General features: G+C 38.5%; 1 protein-coding gene across 25 annotated transcripts in view; it reads left to right on the forward strand.

Annotated features, from left to right (window-relative positions):
* Window positions 1–20,777, forward strand: part of LOC143664215 (olfactory receptor 14C36-like) — a 176,608-nt gene that overhangs the window by 137,355 nt on the left and 18,476 nt on the right. The gene's annotated exons all lie outside the window — the stretch shown is intronic.

Raw genomic sequence — 20,777 nt, forward strand, 5'->3', positions numbered from 1 at the left:
AAATATACCTTCCTAAAATGTTATCAAACCTAGTCCAATGTATATTTTCTGTTCAATGCATCTGTTCAAGTGTGCACATTAATATTGCAAAATAAATCCATATAATTCACATTAACATGTAAAACATGATCTCATGTTTATAAGATAATTTAATGAACTCTAACACCAGTTTATGGTTAAAAGCCCTAGGAAAATAGGAATATTTAGGAATTTCATTAAATTGATAATATCTACAAAGGCAATTATATCTACCTTGTGTTAAATGCTGAAATGTTCAGCCCTTTCTACTGAGGTTGGGTACAAAGTAACGGAAGACCTCACACCTTTCTTTAGAGACAAAAAGGCATTCAGTTCTTATGATTACAAAAGAAGAAATATGATTTCAGTGTGTCCATATGACATCATTATGTACAAATAAAATGCAAAACATGGATTATGTCATGAATACAACATGCATGATTTTTTATGTTATGAATATAAGCTCTAATGTATATTATCTTTGAAACCTTTAATGTACACTATGAATTACATATTTTGTGATGTATATTTCTAATCACCAATGTACCTCATTCTTACAGGGGATATTTATCTACCTATTTCTCATATCTTTTTGCCATGGGAAACACAATCACTCTCCTCTCCTGACACAGTTGAAATCTGGAGGGGTCTTCCTGATGCTGCCCCCCCCCATCATAGTGCACCATTCTCTGGTGGCCCTGCTGACTTGTGAAGATGACATGGTCTGGGTTATGTACATTGTACATTGCTTGTACTCTTCATACTCTCTGGCGTGTCCTCCCACATGTGTAGGTTGGAATCTCCTTTGGAGCCCTGGGCACCTTCTCATCTCCATCTCTCCAGCTGTGCTTGATGTATACAAAATTGTTACTTCTCCTCTACATCTAGCAGAAAAAGTGATACCATAATCTACTTTACAAGAGCTGTCATTCTTTTATATTCTTTCCTCAAAGATGTAGAAGTGACAAGGTACAGATTCAGGATAAGAGCTGAAGAATTTTTTTTAATATTCTTTTCAAAATTTTCATGATGCAATGACATAAATGCAAAGATTCTCAATAAAATATTAGCAAATCAAATCCAACAACACATTAAGAATTATACATCATGACCAAGTGGGATTTATATCAGGAATGCAAGGATGGTCCAACATAAGAAAATCAATTAGTGTAGTAGAGCACATTAACAGATAGAAAGGGAAAAATTACATGATCATTTCAACTGATGCCAAAAAAGCATTTGACAAAATTCAGCATCCTTTTCTGATGAAAACACTCCAAGAGGTAAGAATCAAAGATAGCCACCTCAATGTGATAAAGGGAGTATATGAAAACACAAAAGCCAGCACCATATTCAATGGAGAGAGAAAGAAAGCTTTCCCCTTAAGATCAGGTACAAGATTGTAAGCAAGCTCACTGTCACCACTATTATTCAACATTGTGCTAGAAGTTCTTTGTAGAGCCATCAGGCAGGACGAAGAAATAAAAGGCATCTGAATTGGGAAGGAAAAAGTAAAACTCTCCTTATTTGCAGATGATGTGATACTATATTTGGAAGATCCTGAGAAATCTATAGTAAAGTTACTTGAGCTAGTAAAGTCAGCAAGGTGGCGGGATGTAAAATTAATGTGCAGGAATCAGTAACATTTCTATACACAAGCAATGAGCTAGCTGAGGAGACAGTTAAGGAAAAAATTACATTCAAAATAGCGACTAAAAGAATCAAGTACTTAGGAATGAACTTAACTAGGGATGTTTGCTGGTTTGAAAGGATGTATATCCCCTAGAAAAAGCCATGTTTTAATCTAAATCCCATTTCATAAAAGCAGAATAATCCCTATTCCATACTGTATGTTTGAAACTGTAATCAGATCATCTTCTTGGAGATGTGATTTAATCATGAGTGATTGTTAAGCTGGATTAGGTGACAGCATGTCTCTACCCATTTGGGCGGGTCTTGATAAGTTTCTGGAGTTATATAAAAGAAAAATTTTGGAGAATGAAAGAGATTGAGAGAGAGCAGAGCAGAATGACATAGCCACGAGAAGCAGAGTCCACCAGCCAGCAACCTTTGGAGATGAAGAAGGAAAATGTCTCCTGGGGAGTTTCATGAAACAGAAAGCCAGGAGAAGAAGCTACCAGATGATGCTGTGTTCCCCATGTGCCCTTCCAGCTGAAAGAGGAACCCTGACCGTCTTCACCATGTGCCTTTCCTGAGAGAAACTCTGACTGTGTTTACCATATACCTTTTCACTTGAGAGAGAAACCCTGAACTTCACTGGACTTCTTGAACCAAGGTATCTTTCCTTGGATGCCTTTGATTGGACATTTCTATAGACTTGTTGTAATTGGAACATTTTGTCAGCCTTAGAACGTAAACTAGCAACTTATTAAATGCCCCTTTTGAAAAGCCATTTTGTTTCTGGTATATTGCATTCCAGTAGCTGGCAAACTAGAACAGGTTTTGGTACCGGAGAGTGGGTGCTGCTGCAGTTTGTAGATACCAGACGTGTTGGAAAAGCTTTTTAAGTGGATAAGGGGAAGATTCTGGAAGAGTTGTGAAAAGCTTGATAGAGAAGGCCTAAAATGCTTTGAAGAGACTTTCAGTAGAAATGTGGACTCTAAAGCTACCTGTGAGGAAGCTCTAGACAGAAATGAGGCATGTATTATTTCAAACTGGAAGGAAGATGAGCCTCGTTTTAAATGGCACATAATCTGGCAAAATTGACTAGTGTCTTTGGCTGGAAAGCAGATTTTAAAAGCCATGAACTTGGATATTTAGCAGAAGAGATCTCTAAATTAACTGTCGAAAATGCAGCCTGGCTTCTCCTCACAGCTTTTAGTGAAATGTGATAAGAGAGAGAGAAGCTGAAAACTGAACTCTTGAGTACAAAGAAACCAGAAATTGATGTCCTGGAAAATTCTGGGCCTCCAGAAAGGGAGACTGCAGAGAAGAGTGACCTGTGTGAGGATTTAACCAAATGTGGAATCTGTCAGTCATTTCAGAGAAAGCCAGGATCAGACATGGAGTTATCCAGGAAGGACTTGTGGAAACTCCTTATGTCTGATGGGCATGATCAAAGGCTACTGCATAGAAAACCAGTGAGAGTGCTGTGGGACCTGTATAAACAGGGCCGCTACCAGTCTGGACTGGGAGGTTCAGAGAAGGGATACGTTGGAGGAAACATAACTTCAGAGGCAAATCCATGGAGGCTGTGGTCAGAATTCAAGAGGCCTCGGGCCAGGAAAGCAAACCCACCCAAGCCCAAGGAGAGGGTGAGTTTGCCCCAAAGGCAGAGAATGGGCCTTCCACCTTGTTGCAGTCTAAGAGTCATGCCGCCTCAGGCCTTGGAGAGCATGAAGCACATTCCTTGGGGTTTGGGGACAGCCTGGCTGCCACCACCTAGAGAGTTTGAGTGTATGCCCCGAAGATGGCATAGAGCCGGGATGCAGCCCTGATTCTTGGAGAGGGTGGAGCCGAGAAAAAGGTGGTCTCCCCAAAGTCCCCCTAGGTTGCATTTGGAGAAAGGCAACCCCCTGCATGGGCCTTTGGAAAGGGTGGGACTGCTGTTTTCAGAAGCTGGGAGGATGAATGACTGTCAGACTTTGAAATCTAATGGACTTTGCCCTGCAGGTTTTTGAAACTGCTTGGGTCCTGTGACCCCTGTGTTCCTTCCTCCCTATGGAAATGTGTATATGTATCCTGTGAATGTTCCTCTTTTGTATGTTGGCAGCAAATAACTTATTTAGAGTTTTTATAGGTCCAGAGCCAGAGGATAATTTTGCCTTAGGACAGACCCTGCTTGTAATTAACTTTGAGATTTTGTGCTGGTTTTAACATGGTACTGTATTTGTAATGTTACTGAAATGGTTTAAGTTTCTCTGATACTGTTATGGAGTGAATTTGTTTTGTATATGGAGAAAACATGTCTTTTTTAGGGTCCAGAGGGTGGAATGTGCTGCTTTGAAAGGATGGATGTCCCCTAGAAAAGCCATGTTTTAATCTAAATCCTATTTCATAAAGGCAGAATAATCCCTATTCCATACTGTATGTTTGAAACTATAATCAGATCATCTCCCTGGAGATGTGATTTAATCATGAATGATTGTTAAACTGGATTAGTTGACAGCATGTCTCCAGCCATTTGGGTGGGTCTTGATAAGCTTCTGGAGTCCTATAAAAGAGGAAACATTTTGAAGAATGAAAGAGATTCAGAGAGCAAAGCAGAACGACATAGCCACAAGAAGCAGAGTCTACCAGCCAGCAACCTTTGGAGATAAAGAAGGAAAATGTCAGCCAGGGAGCTTCATGAAACAGGAAGCCAGGAGAAGAAGCTAGCAGATGATGCCATGTTTGCCATGTGCCCTTCCAGCTGAGAGAGGAACCCTGACCGTCTTCACCATGTGCCTTTCCTGATGAGAGAGGAACTCTGACTGTGTTTGCCATGTGCCTTCTCACTTGAGAGAGAAACCCTGAACTTCATCAGACTTCTTGAACCAAGGTATCTTTCCCTGGATGCCTTTGATTGGACATTTCTATAGACTTGTTCTAATTGGAACATTTTCTCAGCCTTAGAACTGTAAACTAGCAACTTATTAAATTCCCCTTTTGAAAAGCCATTCCTTTTCTGATATTTTTTGCATTCTGGCAGCTAGCAAAATAGAACAGGATGTAAAGGACTTGCATACAGAAAACTATGTAACATTGTTAAATAAATCAAAGGAGGTCTAAATAGGTGGAAAGACATTCCCTGCTCATGGATAGGAAGACTAAATATAGTTAAGATGTCAATTCTCCCCAAATTGATCTACAGATTCAATATAGTGCCTATCAAAATTCCAACAACCTACTTTGAAGATTTGGAAAACCTAACTACCAAATTCGTCAGGAAGTGAAGGAGACCCTGAATAGCTAGAAGCATCCTAAAAACAAGAATGAAGTGGGGGGATAAACACTCCTGACTTTAAAACCTATTATAAAGCCACAGTGGGGAAAACAGCATGCTACTGGCACAAAGATAGAAGCATTGACCAATGGAATCGAATTGAGAGTGCAAATCTATGGTCTACTTTTTTCAAAACCCCCAAATCCTCTGAACTGGGACGAAATAGTCTTTTCAATAATTGGGCATGGGGGCTTCCAGAGAAAATGGCGACTTAGTAAGATGCGCGGGTCTTAGTTCCTCCTCCAGAACAGCTACTAGGGGAGTAGAAACGATACAGAAAGCTCCCGGAGCCACGAGAGAGATCAAAAAGACAGTGTACCCCATCCTGAAACGGCTGACTGGCTGAGAGAACCCGCTCCGGTGAGATAGCCGAGGGGTGCGGGCTTCCCCAGGCCGGGGTGGCAAGCGGCCGGAGTCCCTCCCTTCCTCCTTCCCGGGCCAGCTGGGACAATTGGACAGGCGGTACCCTCAAGCCGTGGCGGCTGGCGCCCCCCCCCCCACAGGCGGCCCCCCCGGACCAACTGGGAGAATTGGATCAGAGATCCCCAGGCCGTGGAGAACGGTGACCGGGGTCCCTTCCAAACACGTGACTTCCCGGTCTGGCTGGGAATGGTGCACTCTCCCGCGCTGCAGCGGCTGGCGCCCTCCCACCACGCTTGGTGCCCCGGGCCGACTAGGAGATTCGGACGGGCGCTCTCCCGGGCTGTGGCGGCCGGCGACCCTCCCCGCGTTCGGATCCCCGGGCCAGCTGGCACTCTTCCAAGCCGCTTCGGCTGGCGAACCTCCCCCAGGGCGAGAGTTTTCCAAAGTTAAAGGACCCACAACACCTTTTACTGGTGGGACCCACAGACAAACGTGTGCCACGAGCACCACCTACTGGGCAGGATAAGAAAAACAGAACCCAGAGATTTCACAGAAAAATCTTTCAACCTGTTGGGTCCAACACCCAGGGAAATCTGACTAAATGCCCAGACGCCAGCACAAGATAACGGATCATGCTCAGAAAATTGAAAATATGGCCCAGTCAAAAGAACATACCAGTAATTCAAATGAGATACAGGAGCTGAGACAACTAATGCTGAATATACGAACAGAAATGGAAAACCTCTTCAAAAACGAAATCGATAAATTGAGGGAGGACATGAAGAAGACATGGGCTGAACAAAAAGAAGAAATAGAAAAACTGAAAAAACAAATCACAGAACTTATGGAAGTGAAGGATAAAGTAGAAAAGATGGAAAAAACAATGGATACATACAATGGTAGATTTAAAGAGACAGAAGATAGAATTAGTGATTTGGAGGATGGAATATCTGAATTCCAAAAAGAAACAGAAACTATAGGGAAAAGAATGGAAAAATTTGAACAGGGGATCAGGGAACTGAAGGACAATTTGAACCGCACAAATATACGTGTTGTGGGTGTCCCAGAAGGAGAAGAGAAGGGAAAAGGAGGAGAAAAACTAATGGAAGAAATTATCACTGAAAATTTCCCAACTCTTATGAAAGACCTAAAACTACAGATCCAAGAAGTGCAGCGCACCCCAAAGAGAATAGACCCAAATAGGCATTCTCCAAGACACTTACTAGTTAGAATGTCAGAGGTCAAAGAGAAAGAGAGGATCTTGAAAGCAGAAAGAGAAAAACAATCCATCACATACAAGGGAAACCCAATAAGACAATGTGTAGATTTCTCAGCAGAAACCATGGAAGCTAGAAGACAGTGGGATGATATATTTAAATTACCAAAAGAGAAAAACTGCCAACCAAGACTTCTATATCCAGCAAAATTGTCCTTCAGAAATGAGGGAGAAATTAAAACATTCTCAGACAAAAAGTCACTGAGAGAATTTGTGACCAAGAGACCGCTCTGCAAGAAATACTAAAGGGAGCACTAGAGTCAGATATGAAAAGACAGAAGAGAGAGGTATGGAAAAGAGTGTAGAAAGAAGGAAAGTCAGATATGATATATATAATACAAAAGGCAAAATGTTAGAGGAAAATATTATCCAAACAGTAATAACACTAAATGTTAATGGACTGAATTCCCCGATCAAAAGACATAGACTGGCAGAATGGATTAAAAAACAGGATCCTTCTATATGCTGTCTACAGGAAACACATCTTAGACCCAAAGATAACCATAGGTTGAAAGTGAAAGGTTGGGGAAAAGATATTTCATGCAAATAACAACCAGAAAAGAGCAGGAGTAGCTATACTATTATCCAACAAATTAGGCTTCAAATGTAAAACAGTTAAAAGAGACAAAGAAGGACACTATCTACTAATAAAAGGAACAATTAAACAAGAAGACATAACAATCATGAATATTTATACACCGAACCAGAATGCCCCAAAATACGTGAGGAATACACTGCAAACACTGAAAAGGGAAATAGACACATATACCATAATAGTTGGAGACTTCAATTCACCACTCTCATCAGTGGACAGAACATCTAGACAGAGGATCAATAAAGAAATAGAGAAAAAAAAATAATTGGCCATGGAAGAATGGGATATCAATAGCCAAGAGAATGAAAGAGAACCCCTATCTTATACCCTACACAAAAATTAAATCAGAGTGGATCAAACGCCTAAATATAAGAACTAGCACCATAAAGTTTCTACAAGAAAATGTAGAGAAACATCTTCAAGATGTAGTAATAGGAGGTAACTTCCTAAACTTTAAACCCAAAGCACGCAACAAAAGAAAAAATAGATAAATGGAAACTCCTCAAAAATCAAATGCTTCTGCACCTGAAAAGATTTTCTCATAAAGGTATAGAGACAGCCAATTCAATGGGAGAAAATATTTGGAAATGACATATCAGACACAGGTTTGATTTCCTCTATATACAAAGAAATCATACAACTCACCCACAAAAGAACAAACAACCCATTTATAGAATGGGGTAAAGATATGAATAGGCATTTTTCTGAAGAGCAAATACAGATGGCTCAAAAGCACAGGAAAAGATGCTCATTTTCATTGGCTATAAGGGAAATGCAGATTCAGACTACAATGAGATACCACCTCACACCTATAAGAATGGCTGCTGTTAAACAAATAGGAAAGTATCAGTGTTGGAGAGGATGTGGAGAAACTGGGACACTTATGCACTGCTGGTGGGAATATATAATGGTGCAGCCACTATGGAAAACTGTTTGGTGGTTCCCGAGGAAAGTAAATATCGTGTTGCCCTGTGACCCAGCAACAGCAGTAATTGGTATATAACCAGAAGAGCTGACACAAACAGACATTTGCATACCGATGTTCATGGCAGCGTTATTCACAATCGCCAACCAAATGCCCATCAACAGATGAGTGGTTCAAAAAAATGTGGTATATAAATATGATGAAATGTTATGCAGCAGTAAGACAAAAGAATGACATCCTGAAGCACATGACAAGATGGATGAGCCTTGAGGACATAATACTGAGCAAAATTAGCCAGACACAAAAGGATAGATACTGTATGATTCTACTTTTATGACCAGCATAAAGGTATAATCCGAGGCATATATTGCAAAATACAGGGGACATAGAGATACACAGAAGCTAGAGATGGGTGAACTGTTAGCTATTGAGGTTGAACTCCAATGTAAAGGAATGGGTGGGAGTGAAGGTGATTCTCTAGTGGGTCTAGAAGTAATATTACCATATTGAAGATGAACAAGATTCGTACATGTCCTACTGATTCACACTAGAAATATGAATTAATTTGGATAAGAACTACTTCAAAGATATGATTCTTGTATAAAGAGTGCTTAAGTCAGTGATACAGAGGAAGAGCTGCTATTGCATGCTATGAGCTATGTTCACAAGGAAACCATCAGCACTACCATAGCAACAGCAGAGGTAAATAATGGGATGAGGGACAAGAGTTAACAGGAGGTTTACATTTCCTATTTGGTGAGGGTGTGTGTATTGGTTTTCTTTCTCTTGGCAACAATGAAATTATCTAAAATTGAGACTCTTGATGGACTCTGGGCTTGGACCCTATACATGATGCCTAATGAATGCAGGTGGCTGAAGGATGCACTAATGGAGAAGTAGATTGGTGAATGATGGTGTATTCTTATGAACGAAGGTTGTGCTGATACAATAAGGAACAAAATCATGAGGCATACAATGAAGTGAATGAATATGTTGGACATTTGGTGAGACAAAATAAGCCAGAAACAAAAGAACACGAATGGTATGGTTACCTTTAGAAAATGCTTATAAGGAAACAACAGCCTAGATTGTAAGCTTTTAGAGCAGATACATTAAGTCCAGAGTGGTGGTGATTATTTCTGGATTTTGAGAGGCTGTTTTGTATATATAACCTGATATTTAGAGATAAGAATGAAGCCAAACAGGTGGGGGCTAAAGTAATTCAGAACATAGGGGTAAGGAGACAGTGTCTTTACTTTAGAACCACACATCCTCTTTGAAACCAATGGAAGAAAGGTTTATTTGGTCTGAAACTGAAGATTTCTATAGTGCATACTCTAATTCACCCTATCTATACAGCTCATTTGAACAATTGAAACACAGGGAGCACAGAATAAGAAAGAGGTCCTTTAACCCTATATAGATTATTGTAATGCCTGGATACATCCTAGAGTATTTAAGTAGATAATAAAGAAATATTGGCAAAGTCCCCTGAGGGATGGGAGAGAGAATATGGACCTATTAAACCTCACCATCAGGAAATCCCCTGATACTGTATCAAACTTTAGGAACACCCAAATCAACAAGTCATGTCCTCAATCATGAGGCTTACCCTTGTGAAGCTTATGTAGGTAGCAGAGAAGCTTAGTCTACCTATAGGCATGCCCTAGAGTTACTTCTGGAGGACCTCTTTGGTTGCTCAGATGTGACCTCACTCTCTCTAAGCCCAACTCCGCAAGTGAAATCATTGCCCTCCCCCCTATATGGGACATGACATCCAGGGGCAAAAGTCTCCCTCCAAATGGGAAATAATTCCCAGGGAGGAATCCAGACCTGGCGCCATGAGATCAACAATTCCACCCTGACCAAAAGGGGGAAAAGAGGTATAACTAACAAAGTATCAGTGGGAGATAGATTTCGAATAGAGTCGAAAGGCTACTCTGGAGTTTATTCTTACACAAGCTTCAGTTAGACCTTGCTACCTATCACAACCTGCCAACCCCCAACCAGGACCATTCCAGCCAATCCTAAAGAACACCTAGAATAATATATAATATTCCACAAGGGTTCCATGTACTAGGGTAACTTTCCAGAAACCTAGACCCTCCAGATGGATCCCTGGACCAGATAAGTCCTGAAACCTAGATTATCCTCTCCAGAACATGAGATAGCTCCATCTCCCTACCACATATTAGAGTGATGGACTCTTCCAATATGAAAAATTTGGAACTGCCATAGTCCAAACCCCCCTAAAGAGAGGGATGGAAAGATCAAAGGTGATGGTGGAGTTATACAGAGAAGTTAAGATTTAACAAATGAATATGAATGCTGAGTCATTAAATGTGTATCTCTTTTAGTCACCAGAATTTTAAAATAGCTAGAAGTAAAAACCTAAAATTGTGGAATAGTAACCCATGCCAAACTCTGAAATATGTTCTACAACTAATTGTGGCGCTGTGCTTTGAAATTTATAGCCTCTTGGTATAGATGTTATTTTTCATAAAAAAAAAAGAAAACAAGGCGATTGTGATAATGAAAAAATATTTAAGCCCTCTAGCCTCCTATATTCTGGGGCAGCTAGAAGGAAAAATATGTGAGGATCATATGGTAGCCCATGACAAAACTACTTGTTGAAGAGTGCTTTGAAAACTATTGCTTTTTTTTGTTCCTTTGCTTTGAATATATGTTAGACTATGCAATAGAAAAAAGTTAACAGTTTAAAAAAAAACACTTAAAGGAATTTCTATTAGAAAGATAAACCATTTCCTATGCAAAGAGGAAGATCAGATGTGACCCACTTACAGAAACCAGAGAATGAGGACAGCTGTGCAACAGGTCCAAGAGAGACAAACGTTCTGAAACTTAGAACAAAAGTGACTGATAAAGAAACTGCCAATAGATCTACAGAGAATAAAAATAATATAAGCATGGAAAAAATGTATTCCTTTAAAGCCTTCTAGTGAATCAACCAGTTCAACAATAGCAGTGGATATATATAATTTTGAGGATTTCAGTTGTTTCCAATTAAAGATGATCCCCAAAATCCATGTATGGCATTTACCCAGGTATTTCATTTAAAAAAATAGTAAAATTCCCAAAATACTACAGAGGAATCGAACCAAGAAGCTGCTAATGTTACCAAGAAACTTGTGCTGCTGGAAATATATCATGACCAAATTGTTCAGTCTAAGGTGTAATTCATTTAGAAAACCTGTACAAGTCAAAGAGGCAAGTTCTGTGACAACCAAGAAACTTTCAACTACTATCTCTGTAGCCACACAGCCTCAACCTATAAACATGAACAATGTAACAAGGCAAAGTAACTGAGCCACAAACATACCCACCACAAAATTTGGAAGCATTATGTCAAGAGAGAGACAACCTATGTGACCTCCTATTAGAAGACCCCCGGTAATAGCCAGGAAAAGGTAAAACAGGGCATCAATAGAACTGGTGCTGATGTTAGAATCCAGAAACGACCTAGTGGAAAGGGACTACTACAATTGAAAACATTTATCTAGGGTCCAAATATATTCTTCTTAGGACACAAGAAGAAATGAGACATTGTCAAGAAACCTCGCTTCTGAAATTATAGCCAGCCTGCTTTATGTTCTAATACCAAACTCACAGAATGGTCCAGAACCTCTTATCAGCAAGGCCATACTGCAGCCAAAGCAAAATTTCATAGATCAGCTCAGCCCAAAGAAAGTGCAGCAGAAAGAACCATCCTCTGACTGACTGGAAAGTTGGGAAGAGAAGAGTTCTGAAAAGATCTCCTAGCTCCATACTTACCCAGCTAGAACCTGAAGAAGAAAATTAAAAATCACTTTGGTCTTTCTGGACTCCCCGTATTTTCCTCCCACTTTTGCAACGTGTTTGTGGTTTGCATCAACTCTAATTTCTTTTCTGAGGTGGCAGCAGCAGGTGGAAATATGTTTTTTCCATATTTTTTAGGAATTCCCTCCACATAGCTGTTTCTCTTCCATGAGAGCATGCCTAATTAGATGCTAAAATGGCAAACACATTGCATCAGTCTATCAGATTAGCCTAGAGGTCAAAAGAGTTAAAGACTATTCCTTGGTAAATAGGTTTGCTCTGCTTCCTCTGGGAACAAGTAGCCACAGTGGGAATTTGAGCTTCCGTCTTTAAGACTGCCACCGTACAGGGTTGGGAGTTATAAGAGGCTAATGAAAGTATGACAGATTCTCCCACAAGGTTCAGGTGGACTGTTTCTTGATTCAGCACTCACATAGCAATTGTAAACATTTTAGTAGTTTCATTGTTCCAAAAAGATGAGTTTGACAGTTTATTCTGCATTATCTACTACTTCTGTGTAGGGAAATGCCTTTGGAGATCCATCCATACTCTGCAATTGCACGTCACTCCATGATCTTAGTTGTGTTTCTATATTGAAGGAAAAAAATAGTAAATGAAAAACTAATATTAATCATGTCAACAACTCAATCATAAATGTAAGAAAAAATTTAATGAAAGCTGTACCTGATTTTTTCATGAAAAACTGAAGTTATTACCCGGAATACATTATGCAACACCAGGAATTAGTCTGGTATAGCCAATTAATGGAGAGGAAAACTCCACCTTGTAAAGGTGTCAATTCTTACCAAGCTATCTATTCAATAAAATATAATCTAAATAAAAATGCAAATAGTGCTTCTCTTAATAGGCTTTAAATTCAGGGCATGTTAATCCTCCCACTTTGTTCTTCTTTTTAAGATGCTTTTAACTATTTGGGGTCTCTTTCCCTTCCTGATGAATTTGGTAGTTAGCTTTTCCAAATTTTCAAAGTGGATTGTCTGAAGTTTGGTGTTGAATCTGTAGATCAATTTGGGGGAGAATTGACATCCTAACTATATTTAGCCTTCCTATCCATGAGCAGGGAATGTCTTTCCACCTATTAGATCTCTTGTGGTTTCTTTTAGCAATCTTATGTAGTTTCCTGTGTACAAGTCCTTTACATCCCTAGTTAAGTAATCATACTAGCAATGTCATAAGTGAAAATAATTGATATTTCTGGAAGAATTAATCATGGAAACCAACTGGATAACCAAAAAGCTGCTCTGTGGGTAAAATGTAAATGTAAATATTTTATCAATCCAATAGAAGAAAATTTGGATAAGAAAAGGTTGGCACAAATAGCAAGCAAGAGGCTTGATTGTAGACTGAATATATAACCAATTACTTTCTGTAGTCAATGCAAGTAAACTAAAGAATGCGATTACACAAAGATTGTCGAAGTGGACTGAAAAACAATTCAAGACCTAATTGCATGCTATTGTTATGAAATAGTATTTTAAATAAATGGAGATAGGAATTTAAAATAAATATGTGTACAAATGGAAAATATCCAGTTTAATACAAGCCATAAGATAGCTGGCTTGGCTGTGTGTCTGTTAAAACCCTGTTCCCCTGGCTTGCCTCTCCATCATGGGTACACACCTGAACCATGATGTATGTTTAGTTTTATGAGGGATTTTACATCATGATGAGGAAGTTAATTAATAGGAAGACATAATCACAGATTTATATGCACCTACAAATGTATCTTCAAAGCAAATACTGCATAATGTAGCAGAGCACAGAGGAGAACATTAAAAATTTGAAAATCATCATTGGAGAGGAAATACAATTTATAGGTTATAAAACATGGGCAAACAGCAGTAAAGGCATAAAGCACGTGCACAGCATGATTGAATAACATGTCATAATACGCACATATATAAATTAACACTTCCATGATACAGAATAGACATTTTTCAAGTACATCTAAAAATTTTGCTTTCTCTTCAATATGTGTTTTTTTTGAGGAAAATCCTGAAATTTGTAGGAATTTCTAGTGCCAGGAAACTATTAAATGAGAAGTTGTAATTAGCCATCAGAGTTACTTACCTTATGGTAACTGGCATATGCATAGTTATAATTTTTATTACAGTTTGTTAAACTAAGATATTCTTGATTAGAATCCTCTATTACAGTAAGTAATGAGATGGAGAAAGTCTTTGGAGAATGGCATCACTGATCTGGTAAGTTAGCTTACTCTGGATTTTGACAATTTCCCCACTCCTTCCCTAATTCAGAGCATGTTGAGCATGTATCAAAATAGAATATGTACTCAGGCAAAAATCAACAATATTTCAGCAGATGAGATTCATAATGATTGTGTTTTCTGAGCATAGTTGAAATAAAGTAGAAATCAATGACAGAAATTTTAAATAGTACCTCTAGGAAACATGGAAAGTCTTTTGCTTTCCTGATAGGGTCTGCCTGATCAATGCATATCATCTTTGTGAAGAATACAATAGCTATTGTCACACTTTCTAATATGTGCTAAGTACCAGCTACTAGCCTAAATGCTTTTGTGATGTGCTGGGCTTTGGCACCATGTTGGTAAATAGCATTAAATCCCTTTATTTTTGTTCATTTCAAAAGGGTTGTTTTGTTCATGAAACAAATCCTTTGAGTTTGGCTTCACTAGTGAAAAATCACTCCATTCCTCAAAGGGCAACCCTGAGGATGAGTGGGACAACCCTGTTTTCAGGGATTTGGTAGAGGCTGGCTGGCAGCCTCTTCTCTGCTTCAGGAATCCACAAGAAATTCACAGGTTCAAATATTAGTATTTTTTCATATACGAAAGTCATGTTCATATGGAGTTGTCATTTGGGCCCTATTTCCTCACCATCTAGAGACAATTATATCCTTGAAATTACCCCTGGGCACTGGCTGTTCTTGATACAAAGGGCTATGTCCCCAGAGGCTTTCTATAATGCCTTTATCTCCCCACATTTTAAAATAAAACTGAACACAGACGTCCTTGTTATAAAACAAAATGTCTCCTGTCAAGGTCTCTGCCATTGCCATTGAAGATGCCCACTCATCCTGCACCTGCAAAAACTCTGGACCCTTACCAGAAATCCTGGCTTGCCTCTCCAGCATGTTAAACACGATATTAACTTGTGAGTTTTTGTTGATAATAATTTTCTTTTCCTCTTTACCTTTGTTCGTGAATCATCTTCACTTGTATCCTACAATGCTCACTGCTTGTTTTTGTTTTGTTTTTCAAAACACCGTTTTGATAGGATAAAGTTTTCAAGTAAAAGGAGGGGAGATAAAACAAAAGAGTGATTTTGTTGTGAGTACTTCCACAGGGTAAAGCCCTGTCTCAACTCCTCTTAGTTTATCTATGAAAGATTCAAAACTATTGGTGTTGTAGCATTAGCAGAAACAGGAAGCAAATTTCTAAGGGATTCCTGAACTAGAAGACCGAGGATCTGATGATAACATACAATTCATTTATGTACAGAATTTGAACAGTTTCAGAAGGGCAGTTTTTTCTATTAAACAAATCCTGTCAGTTTGGCCTCACTAGTGAAAATTACTCCATTCATGAGAGGGAAACCCTGAGGGCATGAAGGAAAACCTTGTTTTCAGGGACCTGGCACCCTGATGATTTGCCCAACACTTATAAAGGAGATTGAGATGTTTCTTCAGCTTCACTGATGTGGAATATAGATGAACATATTTAATTATAACAATAATATTTTTAGTATGAAATGTGGAATCATACAGTAAGAACATAGACTGCAAATTATAACCAATTGGAAAATGGAAAAATAAATCTAATTCTCCTTGAATTAGAAATACCAGTAAAATATCTTAATTAGTATTTATGGTTTAATAAATATTTGTTTATGTTTAATTTTAAGCATTAATGAAAGGAGTGGGATTTACCCACTGTGCTTTTAAAAAGTAATGTACGTTTAAAATATATGTTACCAAAAAATAAAGAAGAGAGAAACACATATGCCCTCCAAAAGTTTTGAAATTTTACTGTATAAAATTCTATAATTCATGTATTTTAATCACAACTAAAGACTATCATCATTTGCCCATTGGATAAGTGTCATCAATAAGCAATCTTTTTGGCTCTGGAAATATTCCACAGGTTCATTGACTGCAAGTCTAGACTAGATAGCTCATAGTCTTCTGGTAACAGCTCACTTACATTAGTGAATACTTTAACCATTGTTCCCACTGACTCTTTAGTATTTCAAGGATATCATGAGTCCACTGCTTTCAGCCAAGTTCAGTGTGTGGGTGGACATCTGGCCAGCAGCTCCATTCCTTCTGTCTGGGTGTGGAGTGCAGAAGCCAGGTTCAGTCACCTGAGAGTCAAGGAGTCATGGGCCTGCAGAGTGTCCCCTTCTCCCAAGTGGTCAGCTCCACAGTTGTTAATTCCTCCACACCATGCCTTCTAACAGCACCTTCATAACTTAAAGGATATTAGCTAAAGCCACAGCTAAAAGCACAATCAGCACCACTTCAAAAAGTGCTCAGTGCCTCTTCTGAGGGATCTTTGCCTTTTGCAACTGAATGTCGGCCTTGGAAACTGCTCTAACAACTTTCAATAAAAACTGATGTCACCAGGACATACAATTGGGATCCAAGTAGAAACTGAATCAAAGTTAGGACTTTAAAAATGCGTGTTTCCCTTTCACTATCAAACAGTGACCCTTGTCTAAGCAAACCTCATGGCTGCATAGAAGATAGCACACAGGACAGAACGAGGCTCCACCATGGATAGTGGATGTTTCTGTTCAAGAGCCAGTTCCACTCCTGAGATGGGTCATTTGACATAGAGACAGACATCCTCAGGAAACAGCACAAGTCCTTGCTCCCTGTGTTTTGAGAGAAACTTTAAATGGAATTAGAATGGAAAATTTAGATCGAAAGGGTGCTCCCACAATGAGACCAGTGTCTACTTTATATTCATTTATTTAAAAAAATCTCAGTCCCAGCATTTTTAGCAGATTGAAAACTGTTAATGGAAGTGCAGAGTGAGTGGATAATTGCACTGATAGAGGTGATTCCAGCAAAACAGATATGGAGGGACAGAAGCATGCGAGAGAGGACATTCAGCAGTTCTTGAAGAACTGCAGCTGGAAAAGAGAAGAGTGGATGGGATGCAGTTTCTTTGAAGTTAGAATTGATTATGAGCCTGCTCTTTGAGGGAAATTAAAGTACCACTTACTGTTTCTGGAATAAAAGAGGCATATTTCACATTTGGTCCCCTTTCCATCCTCCTCTCTTTCCAGAGGCCTCTTCCCCCAGCCTCACGCTTCACTTATTCTCCTTAACTACATAGCCTCAATATTGATGCTGTTTTCACAAACAGGATTCTTCTTTATAACTCAGCTAAATGCAACACATCAAAAATTTCAGTCCCAACATTATGCTGAGTGAGTCTAGCCAAAAACTAAAGGACAAATACTGTATGGTCCCACTGATGTGAACAGACATTCGAGAATAAATTTGGAATATGTCATTGGTAACAGAGTCCAGCAGGAGGTAGAAACAGGGTAAGATAATTGGCAATTGGAGTTGAAGGGATACAGACTGTGCAACAGGACTAGATACAAAAACTCAAAAATGGACAGCACAATAATACCTAATTGTAAAGTAATCTTGGTAAAACACTGAATGAAGCTGCATCTGAGCTATAGGTTTTTGTTTTGTTTTGTTTTGTTTTGACTTTACTATTATTACTTTTATTTTTGTCTCTATATTAACATTCTATATCTTTTTCGGTTATGTTGCTAGTTTTTCTAAACCGATGCAAATGTACTAAGAAATGATGATCATGCATCTATGTGATGATGTTAAGAATTACTGATTGCATATGCAGAATGGTATGATTTCTAAATGTTGGGTTATTTCTTTGTTTCCGTTAATTAAAAAAAAGAGAGAGAAAGAAGGGGTAATTGGAGCTGAAGGGATACAGACTGTACAACGGGACTGGATATAAAAACTCAGAAATGGACAGCACAATACTACCCAATTGTAATGCAATTATGTTAAAACACTGAATGAAGCTGCATGTGAGGTATAGGTTTTTTTTTTCTTTCTATTAATGTTTTAATTCTTATTCTGTTGTCTTTATTTCTTTTTCTAAATCGATGCAAATGTACTAAGAAATGATGAATATGCAACTATGTGATGTTATTAAGAATTACTGATTGTACATGTAGAACGGAATGATTTCTAATTGTTTTGTTAATTTTTTTAATTAATAAAAAAAAAAAACTTCAGTCCCCCACCCCCATCCCAGTATACCTGAGGATTATTTGCTTTTCAGTTTTAAGAGGTTTGATTTGATTTTGAGAAATTAAATTTGTTTCCTTTATATTAATTCCTTCTTTAACTCCTCACTGTGTCTACTTTACCATAGAACTGTTGTATCCACACATGCTCCATGGGGTATCACAGCTGCTTCTCCTCCTGTCAGCTAGAACTCACTGGGACCCTCACCCCTATGACCATGGTCCCTTTAACTAAAGCATCACCAAGTGGTCTGCTGCTTTCCCCACATCCTTCTTTTTAGAGTTGCTGATGGCTGGGAAGGGACTTCTGAAATTATTTCTTCCAGTCCTCACCTCCTTAGTGGCCAGGCTGATGTGTTTCAGACCTGGATGTCTTCATAGGGAGATGGGATGATGATGGAGTTGAGGAAGTATTCTTCGTTTACTCCTTTTACTGGTAACTTTAAAGAGAAATTTTCATTCACAGTTCTACTGACACCAGAATTTAATGATTTTATAATAGTAATGCTCACAAGGCTTCCTGGAGAAAATTGGACAGTAAACTCATTCCCTTTTGCTGTTGTCTCATAAAGTAGACCAGGTACTATAAATCCTGTAAAATCTTGGTGGTTAGCAAAGTCCTTTGGATTTTCTAATACTTTCACGGATAATATCCATAAGTATATGTGAAAACAGACATATTTTGGTATTTTTCTATTAGGAAAATGTTATTAGAACCCCAATAAATTGTTATATTTCCCTTAAAACTGTACTTAAGAAAAAACAAATTGATTGGCTCAAGCAAGCAGGACTGTGCTTGCTCTATTTTGGAAGAGGCAGATCTGGAAGAGAATGCAAACAAGGCCCCAGGCTGCTGTTTCTGTGTATAGAAATACTACAGTCTAAAACTGGTTCTTGATGTCTATGAAATCTTCCTTTGAAGATCCTCATGTTTGTTGAATCAAATCCAAAATTTGAGGGGAAGTCCTTGAATTGGAGTGAAATCTTCTTTAAACCCCTCATTCTTGTGGAAAACTCCTTTGATAAAAGTAGAATTTTCAGTTGTTCTTTCCTTCTGGAGGAATGAGGTCTTTTCTGAAAATAGATGGCACATTTTTAGATACGCAATCATAAGTACTTTAAGCTTTGGAGCCACGTGTCTGTACACGATCATTTTGGGGGTCTGGCAGTCAGCCTGTAAATGAGGGTCCACTAATCCCTGGACTAAATGAATGCAGACTACAATAAACCAAGGTCTCAAAGAAATGGTACAACTCATTCTTTTTCTGCCTTAACCTCATAATTATAGACATGACAGATCTTCACGAAGATGTGTGGAGCCTGAAGGCTTGTGGCTGAAGGAGGTGTGCATGTGTGCCCTGAGCTGGCCTTGAAGAGAAGGTTAAGAATCTGTAGATGGTTTTGAGATTGTTTATGATGTATGACTTGGGAACTGTTTTATGACTGAGGATTCTTTGAACTCCTTCTATAAGGTTTCAGTATTTGCATACGATTGTGGCTTAAAAGTTTATACTTTCTCAGATATCTAATTTAGCTACCAGAAGATGCTTTTTGTCCTCTCACAGGTCAGGACCAAGCTTCATAGGTGATGCGTTACTGGGTGGCACATAATTGCAGCTCACCCCAGTGCTGCAGGAGTGTTTTATGAAAGGTTCTGTTCCTGCTTTACAGGAACCAGAAAACCTCTCATCTGTTGTTCATTATTTGTTTCCTTTTTGACTCTATTGAACCATCTTTCCTTGTAGACACTGATTTAGGACTTGATGAAACATTTGACACTGATGCATATTTTATGCAAAACAAGAGAATGAAATTAATTACTTTGAAGGAATTCTGGCATTGTATAAATCATTTTTGTACAAATTGTTATGTTTTTAACTTCAATCAGGTTTCTGTTAACATTTAAATAATAGCAATTCAGAAAAACTATTGAGGGGTTCATCTTGGAGCTATAAAAAAGTAAATGGCAGTGATTGGGTATATAACATACCTTCCCCTGACAGACACAGAGTTTTAAATGGATTATACTGTCACATGGAAATTCAAGATAGAAAACTAAAATTGATTGGTAAGCATGAAATATTTTTACCCTATGTTCAAATTTTGAAAGATTGTTGTCTTTAAATAATATGTGACAGTCTGATATGTAGTTTGCAAAGAAAACATTTAAGTAATTTTTTTAAGATCTCAACCTGCAGTATGAAACTGGCTTTAGTAGGTTAAAGCTATTCATAAATATTGAAATAACCATTTTTAATCAAGTTGGTATTATGATGTTATCAATAAAACCTCTGTTAATAGATTAGCTTTAAATAGCAGCAACATAAATGGAATGCTTGAAATGGTCCTAAAATAAAGAACACTGTAAAAAGCAAAAGAGGGGGCAATTTTTATCTCATGCGCAGGAGGTCGGTCTGAAAGTGACGCCTGCCCTGACTTCTGAATTAGACAAGGTTCCCTATGTCATAAGTTAGGATGCTGGTCACAAGAAAAAAGTAACAAAAAAATAAAAATGTGGAATGGAGGAGCCTGGTAAACAT

Source organism: Tamandua tetradactyla, chromosome 20 (genome assembly GCF_023851605.1).
Source record: "Tamandua tetradactyla isolate mTamTet1 chromosome 20, mTamTet1.pri, whole genome shotgun sequence".
Lineage (NCBI taxonomy): Eukaryota > Metazoa > Chordata > Mammalia > Pilosa > Myrmecophagidae > Tamandua > Tamandua tetradactyla.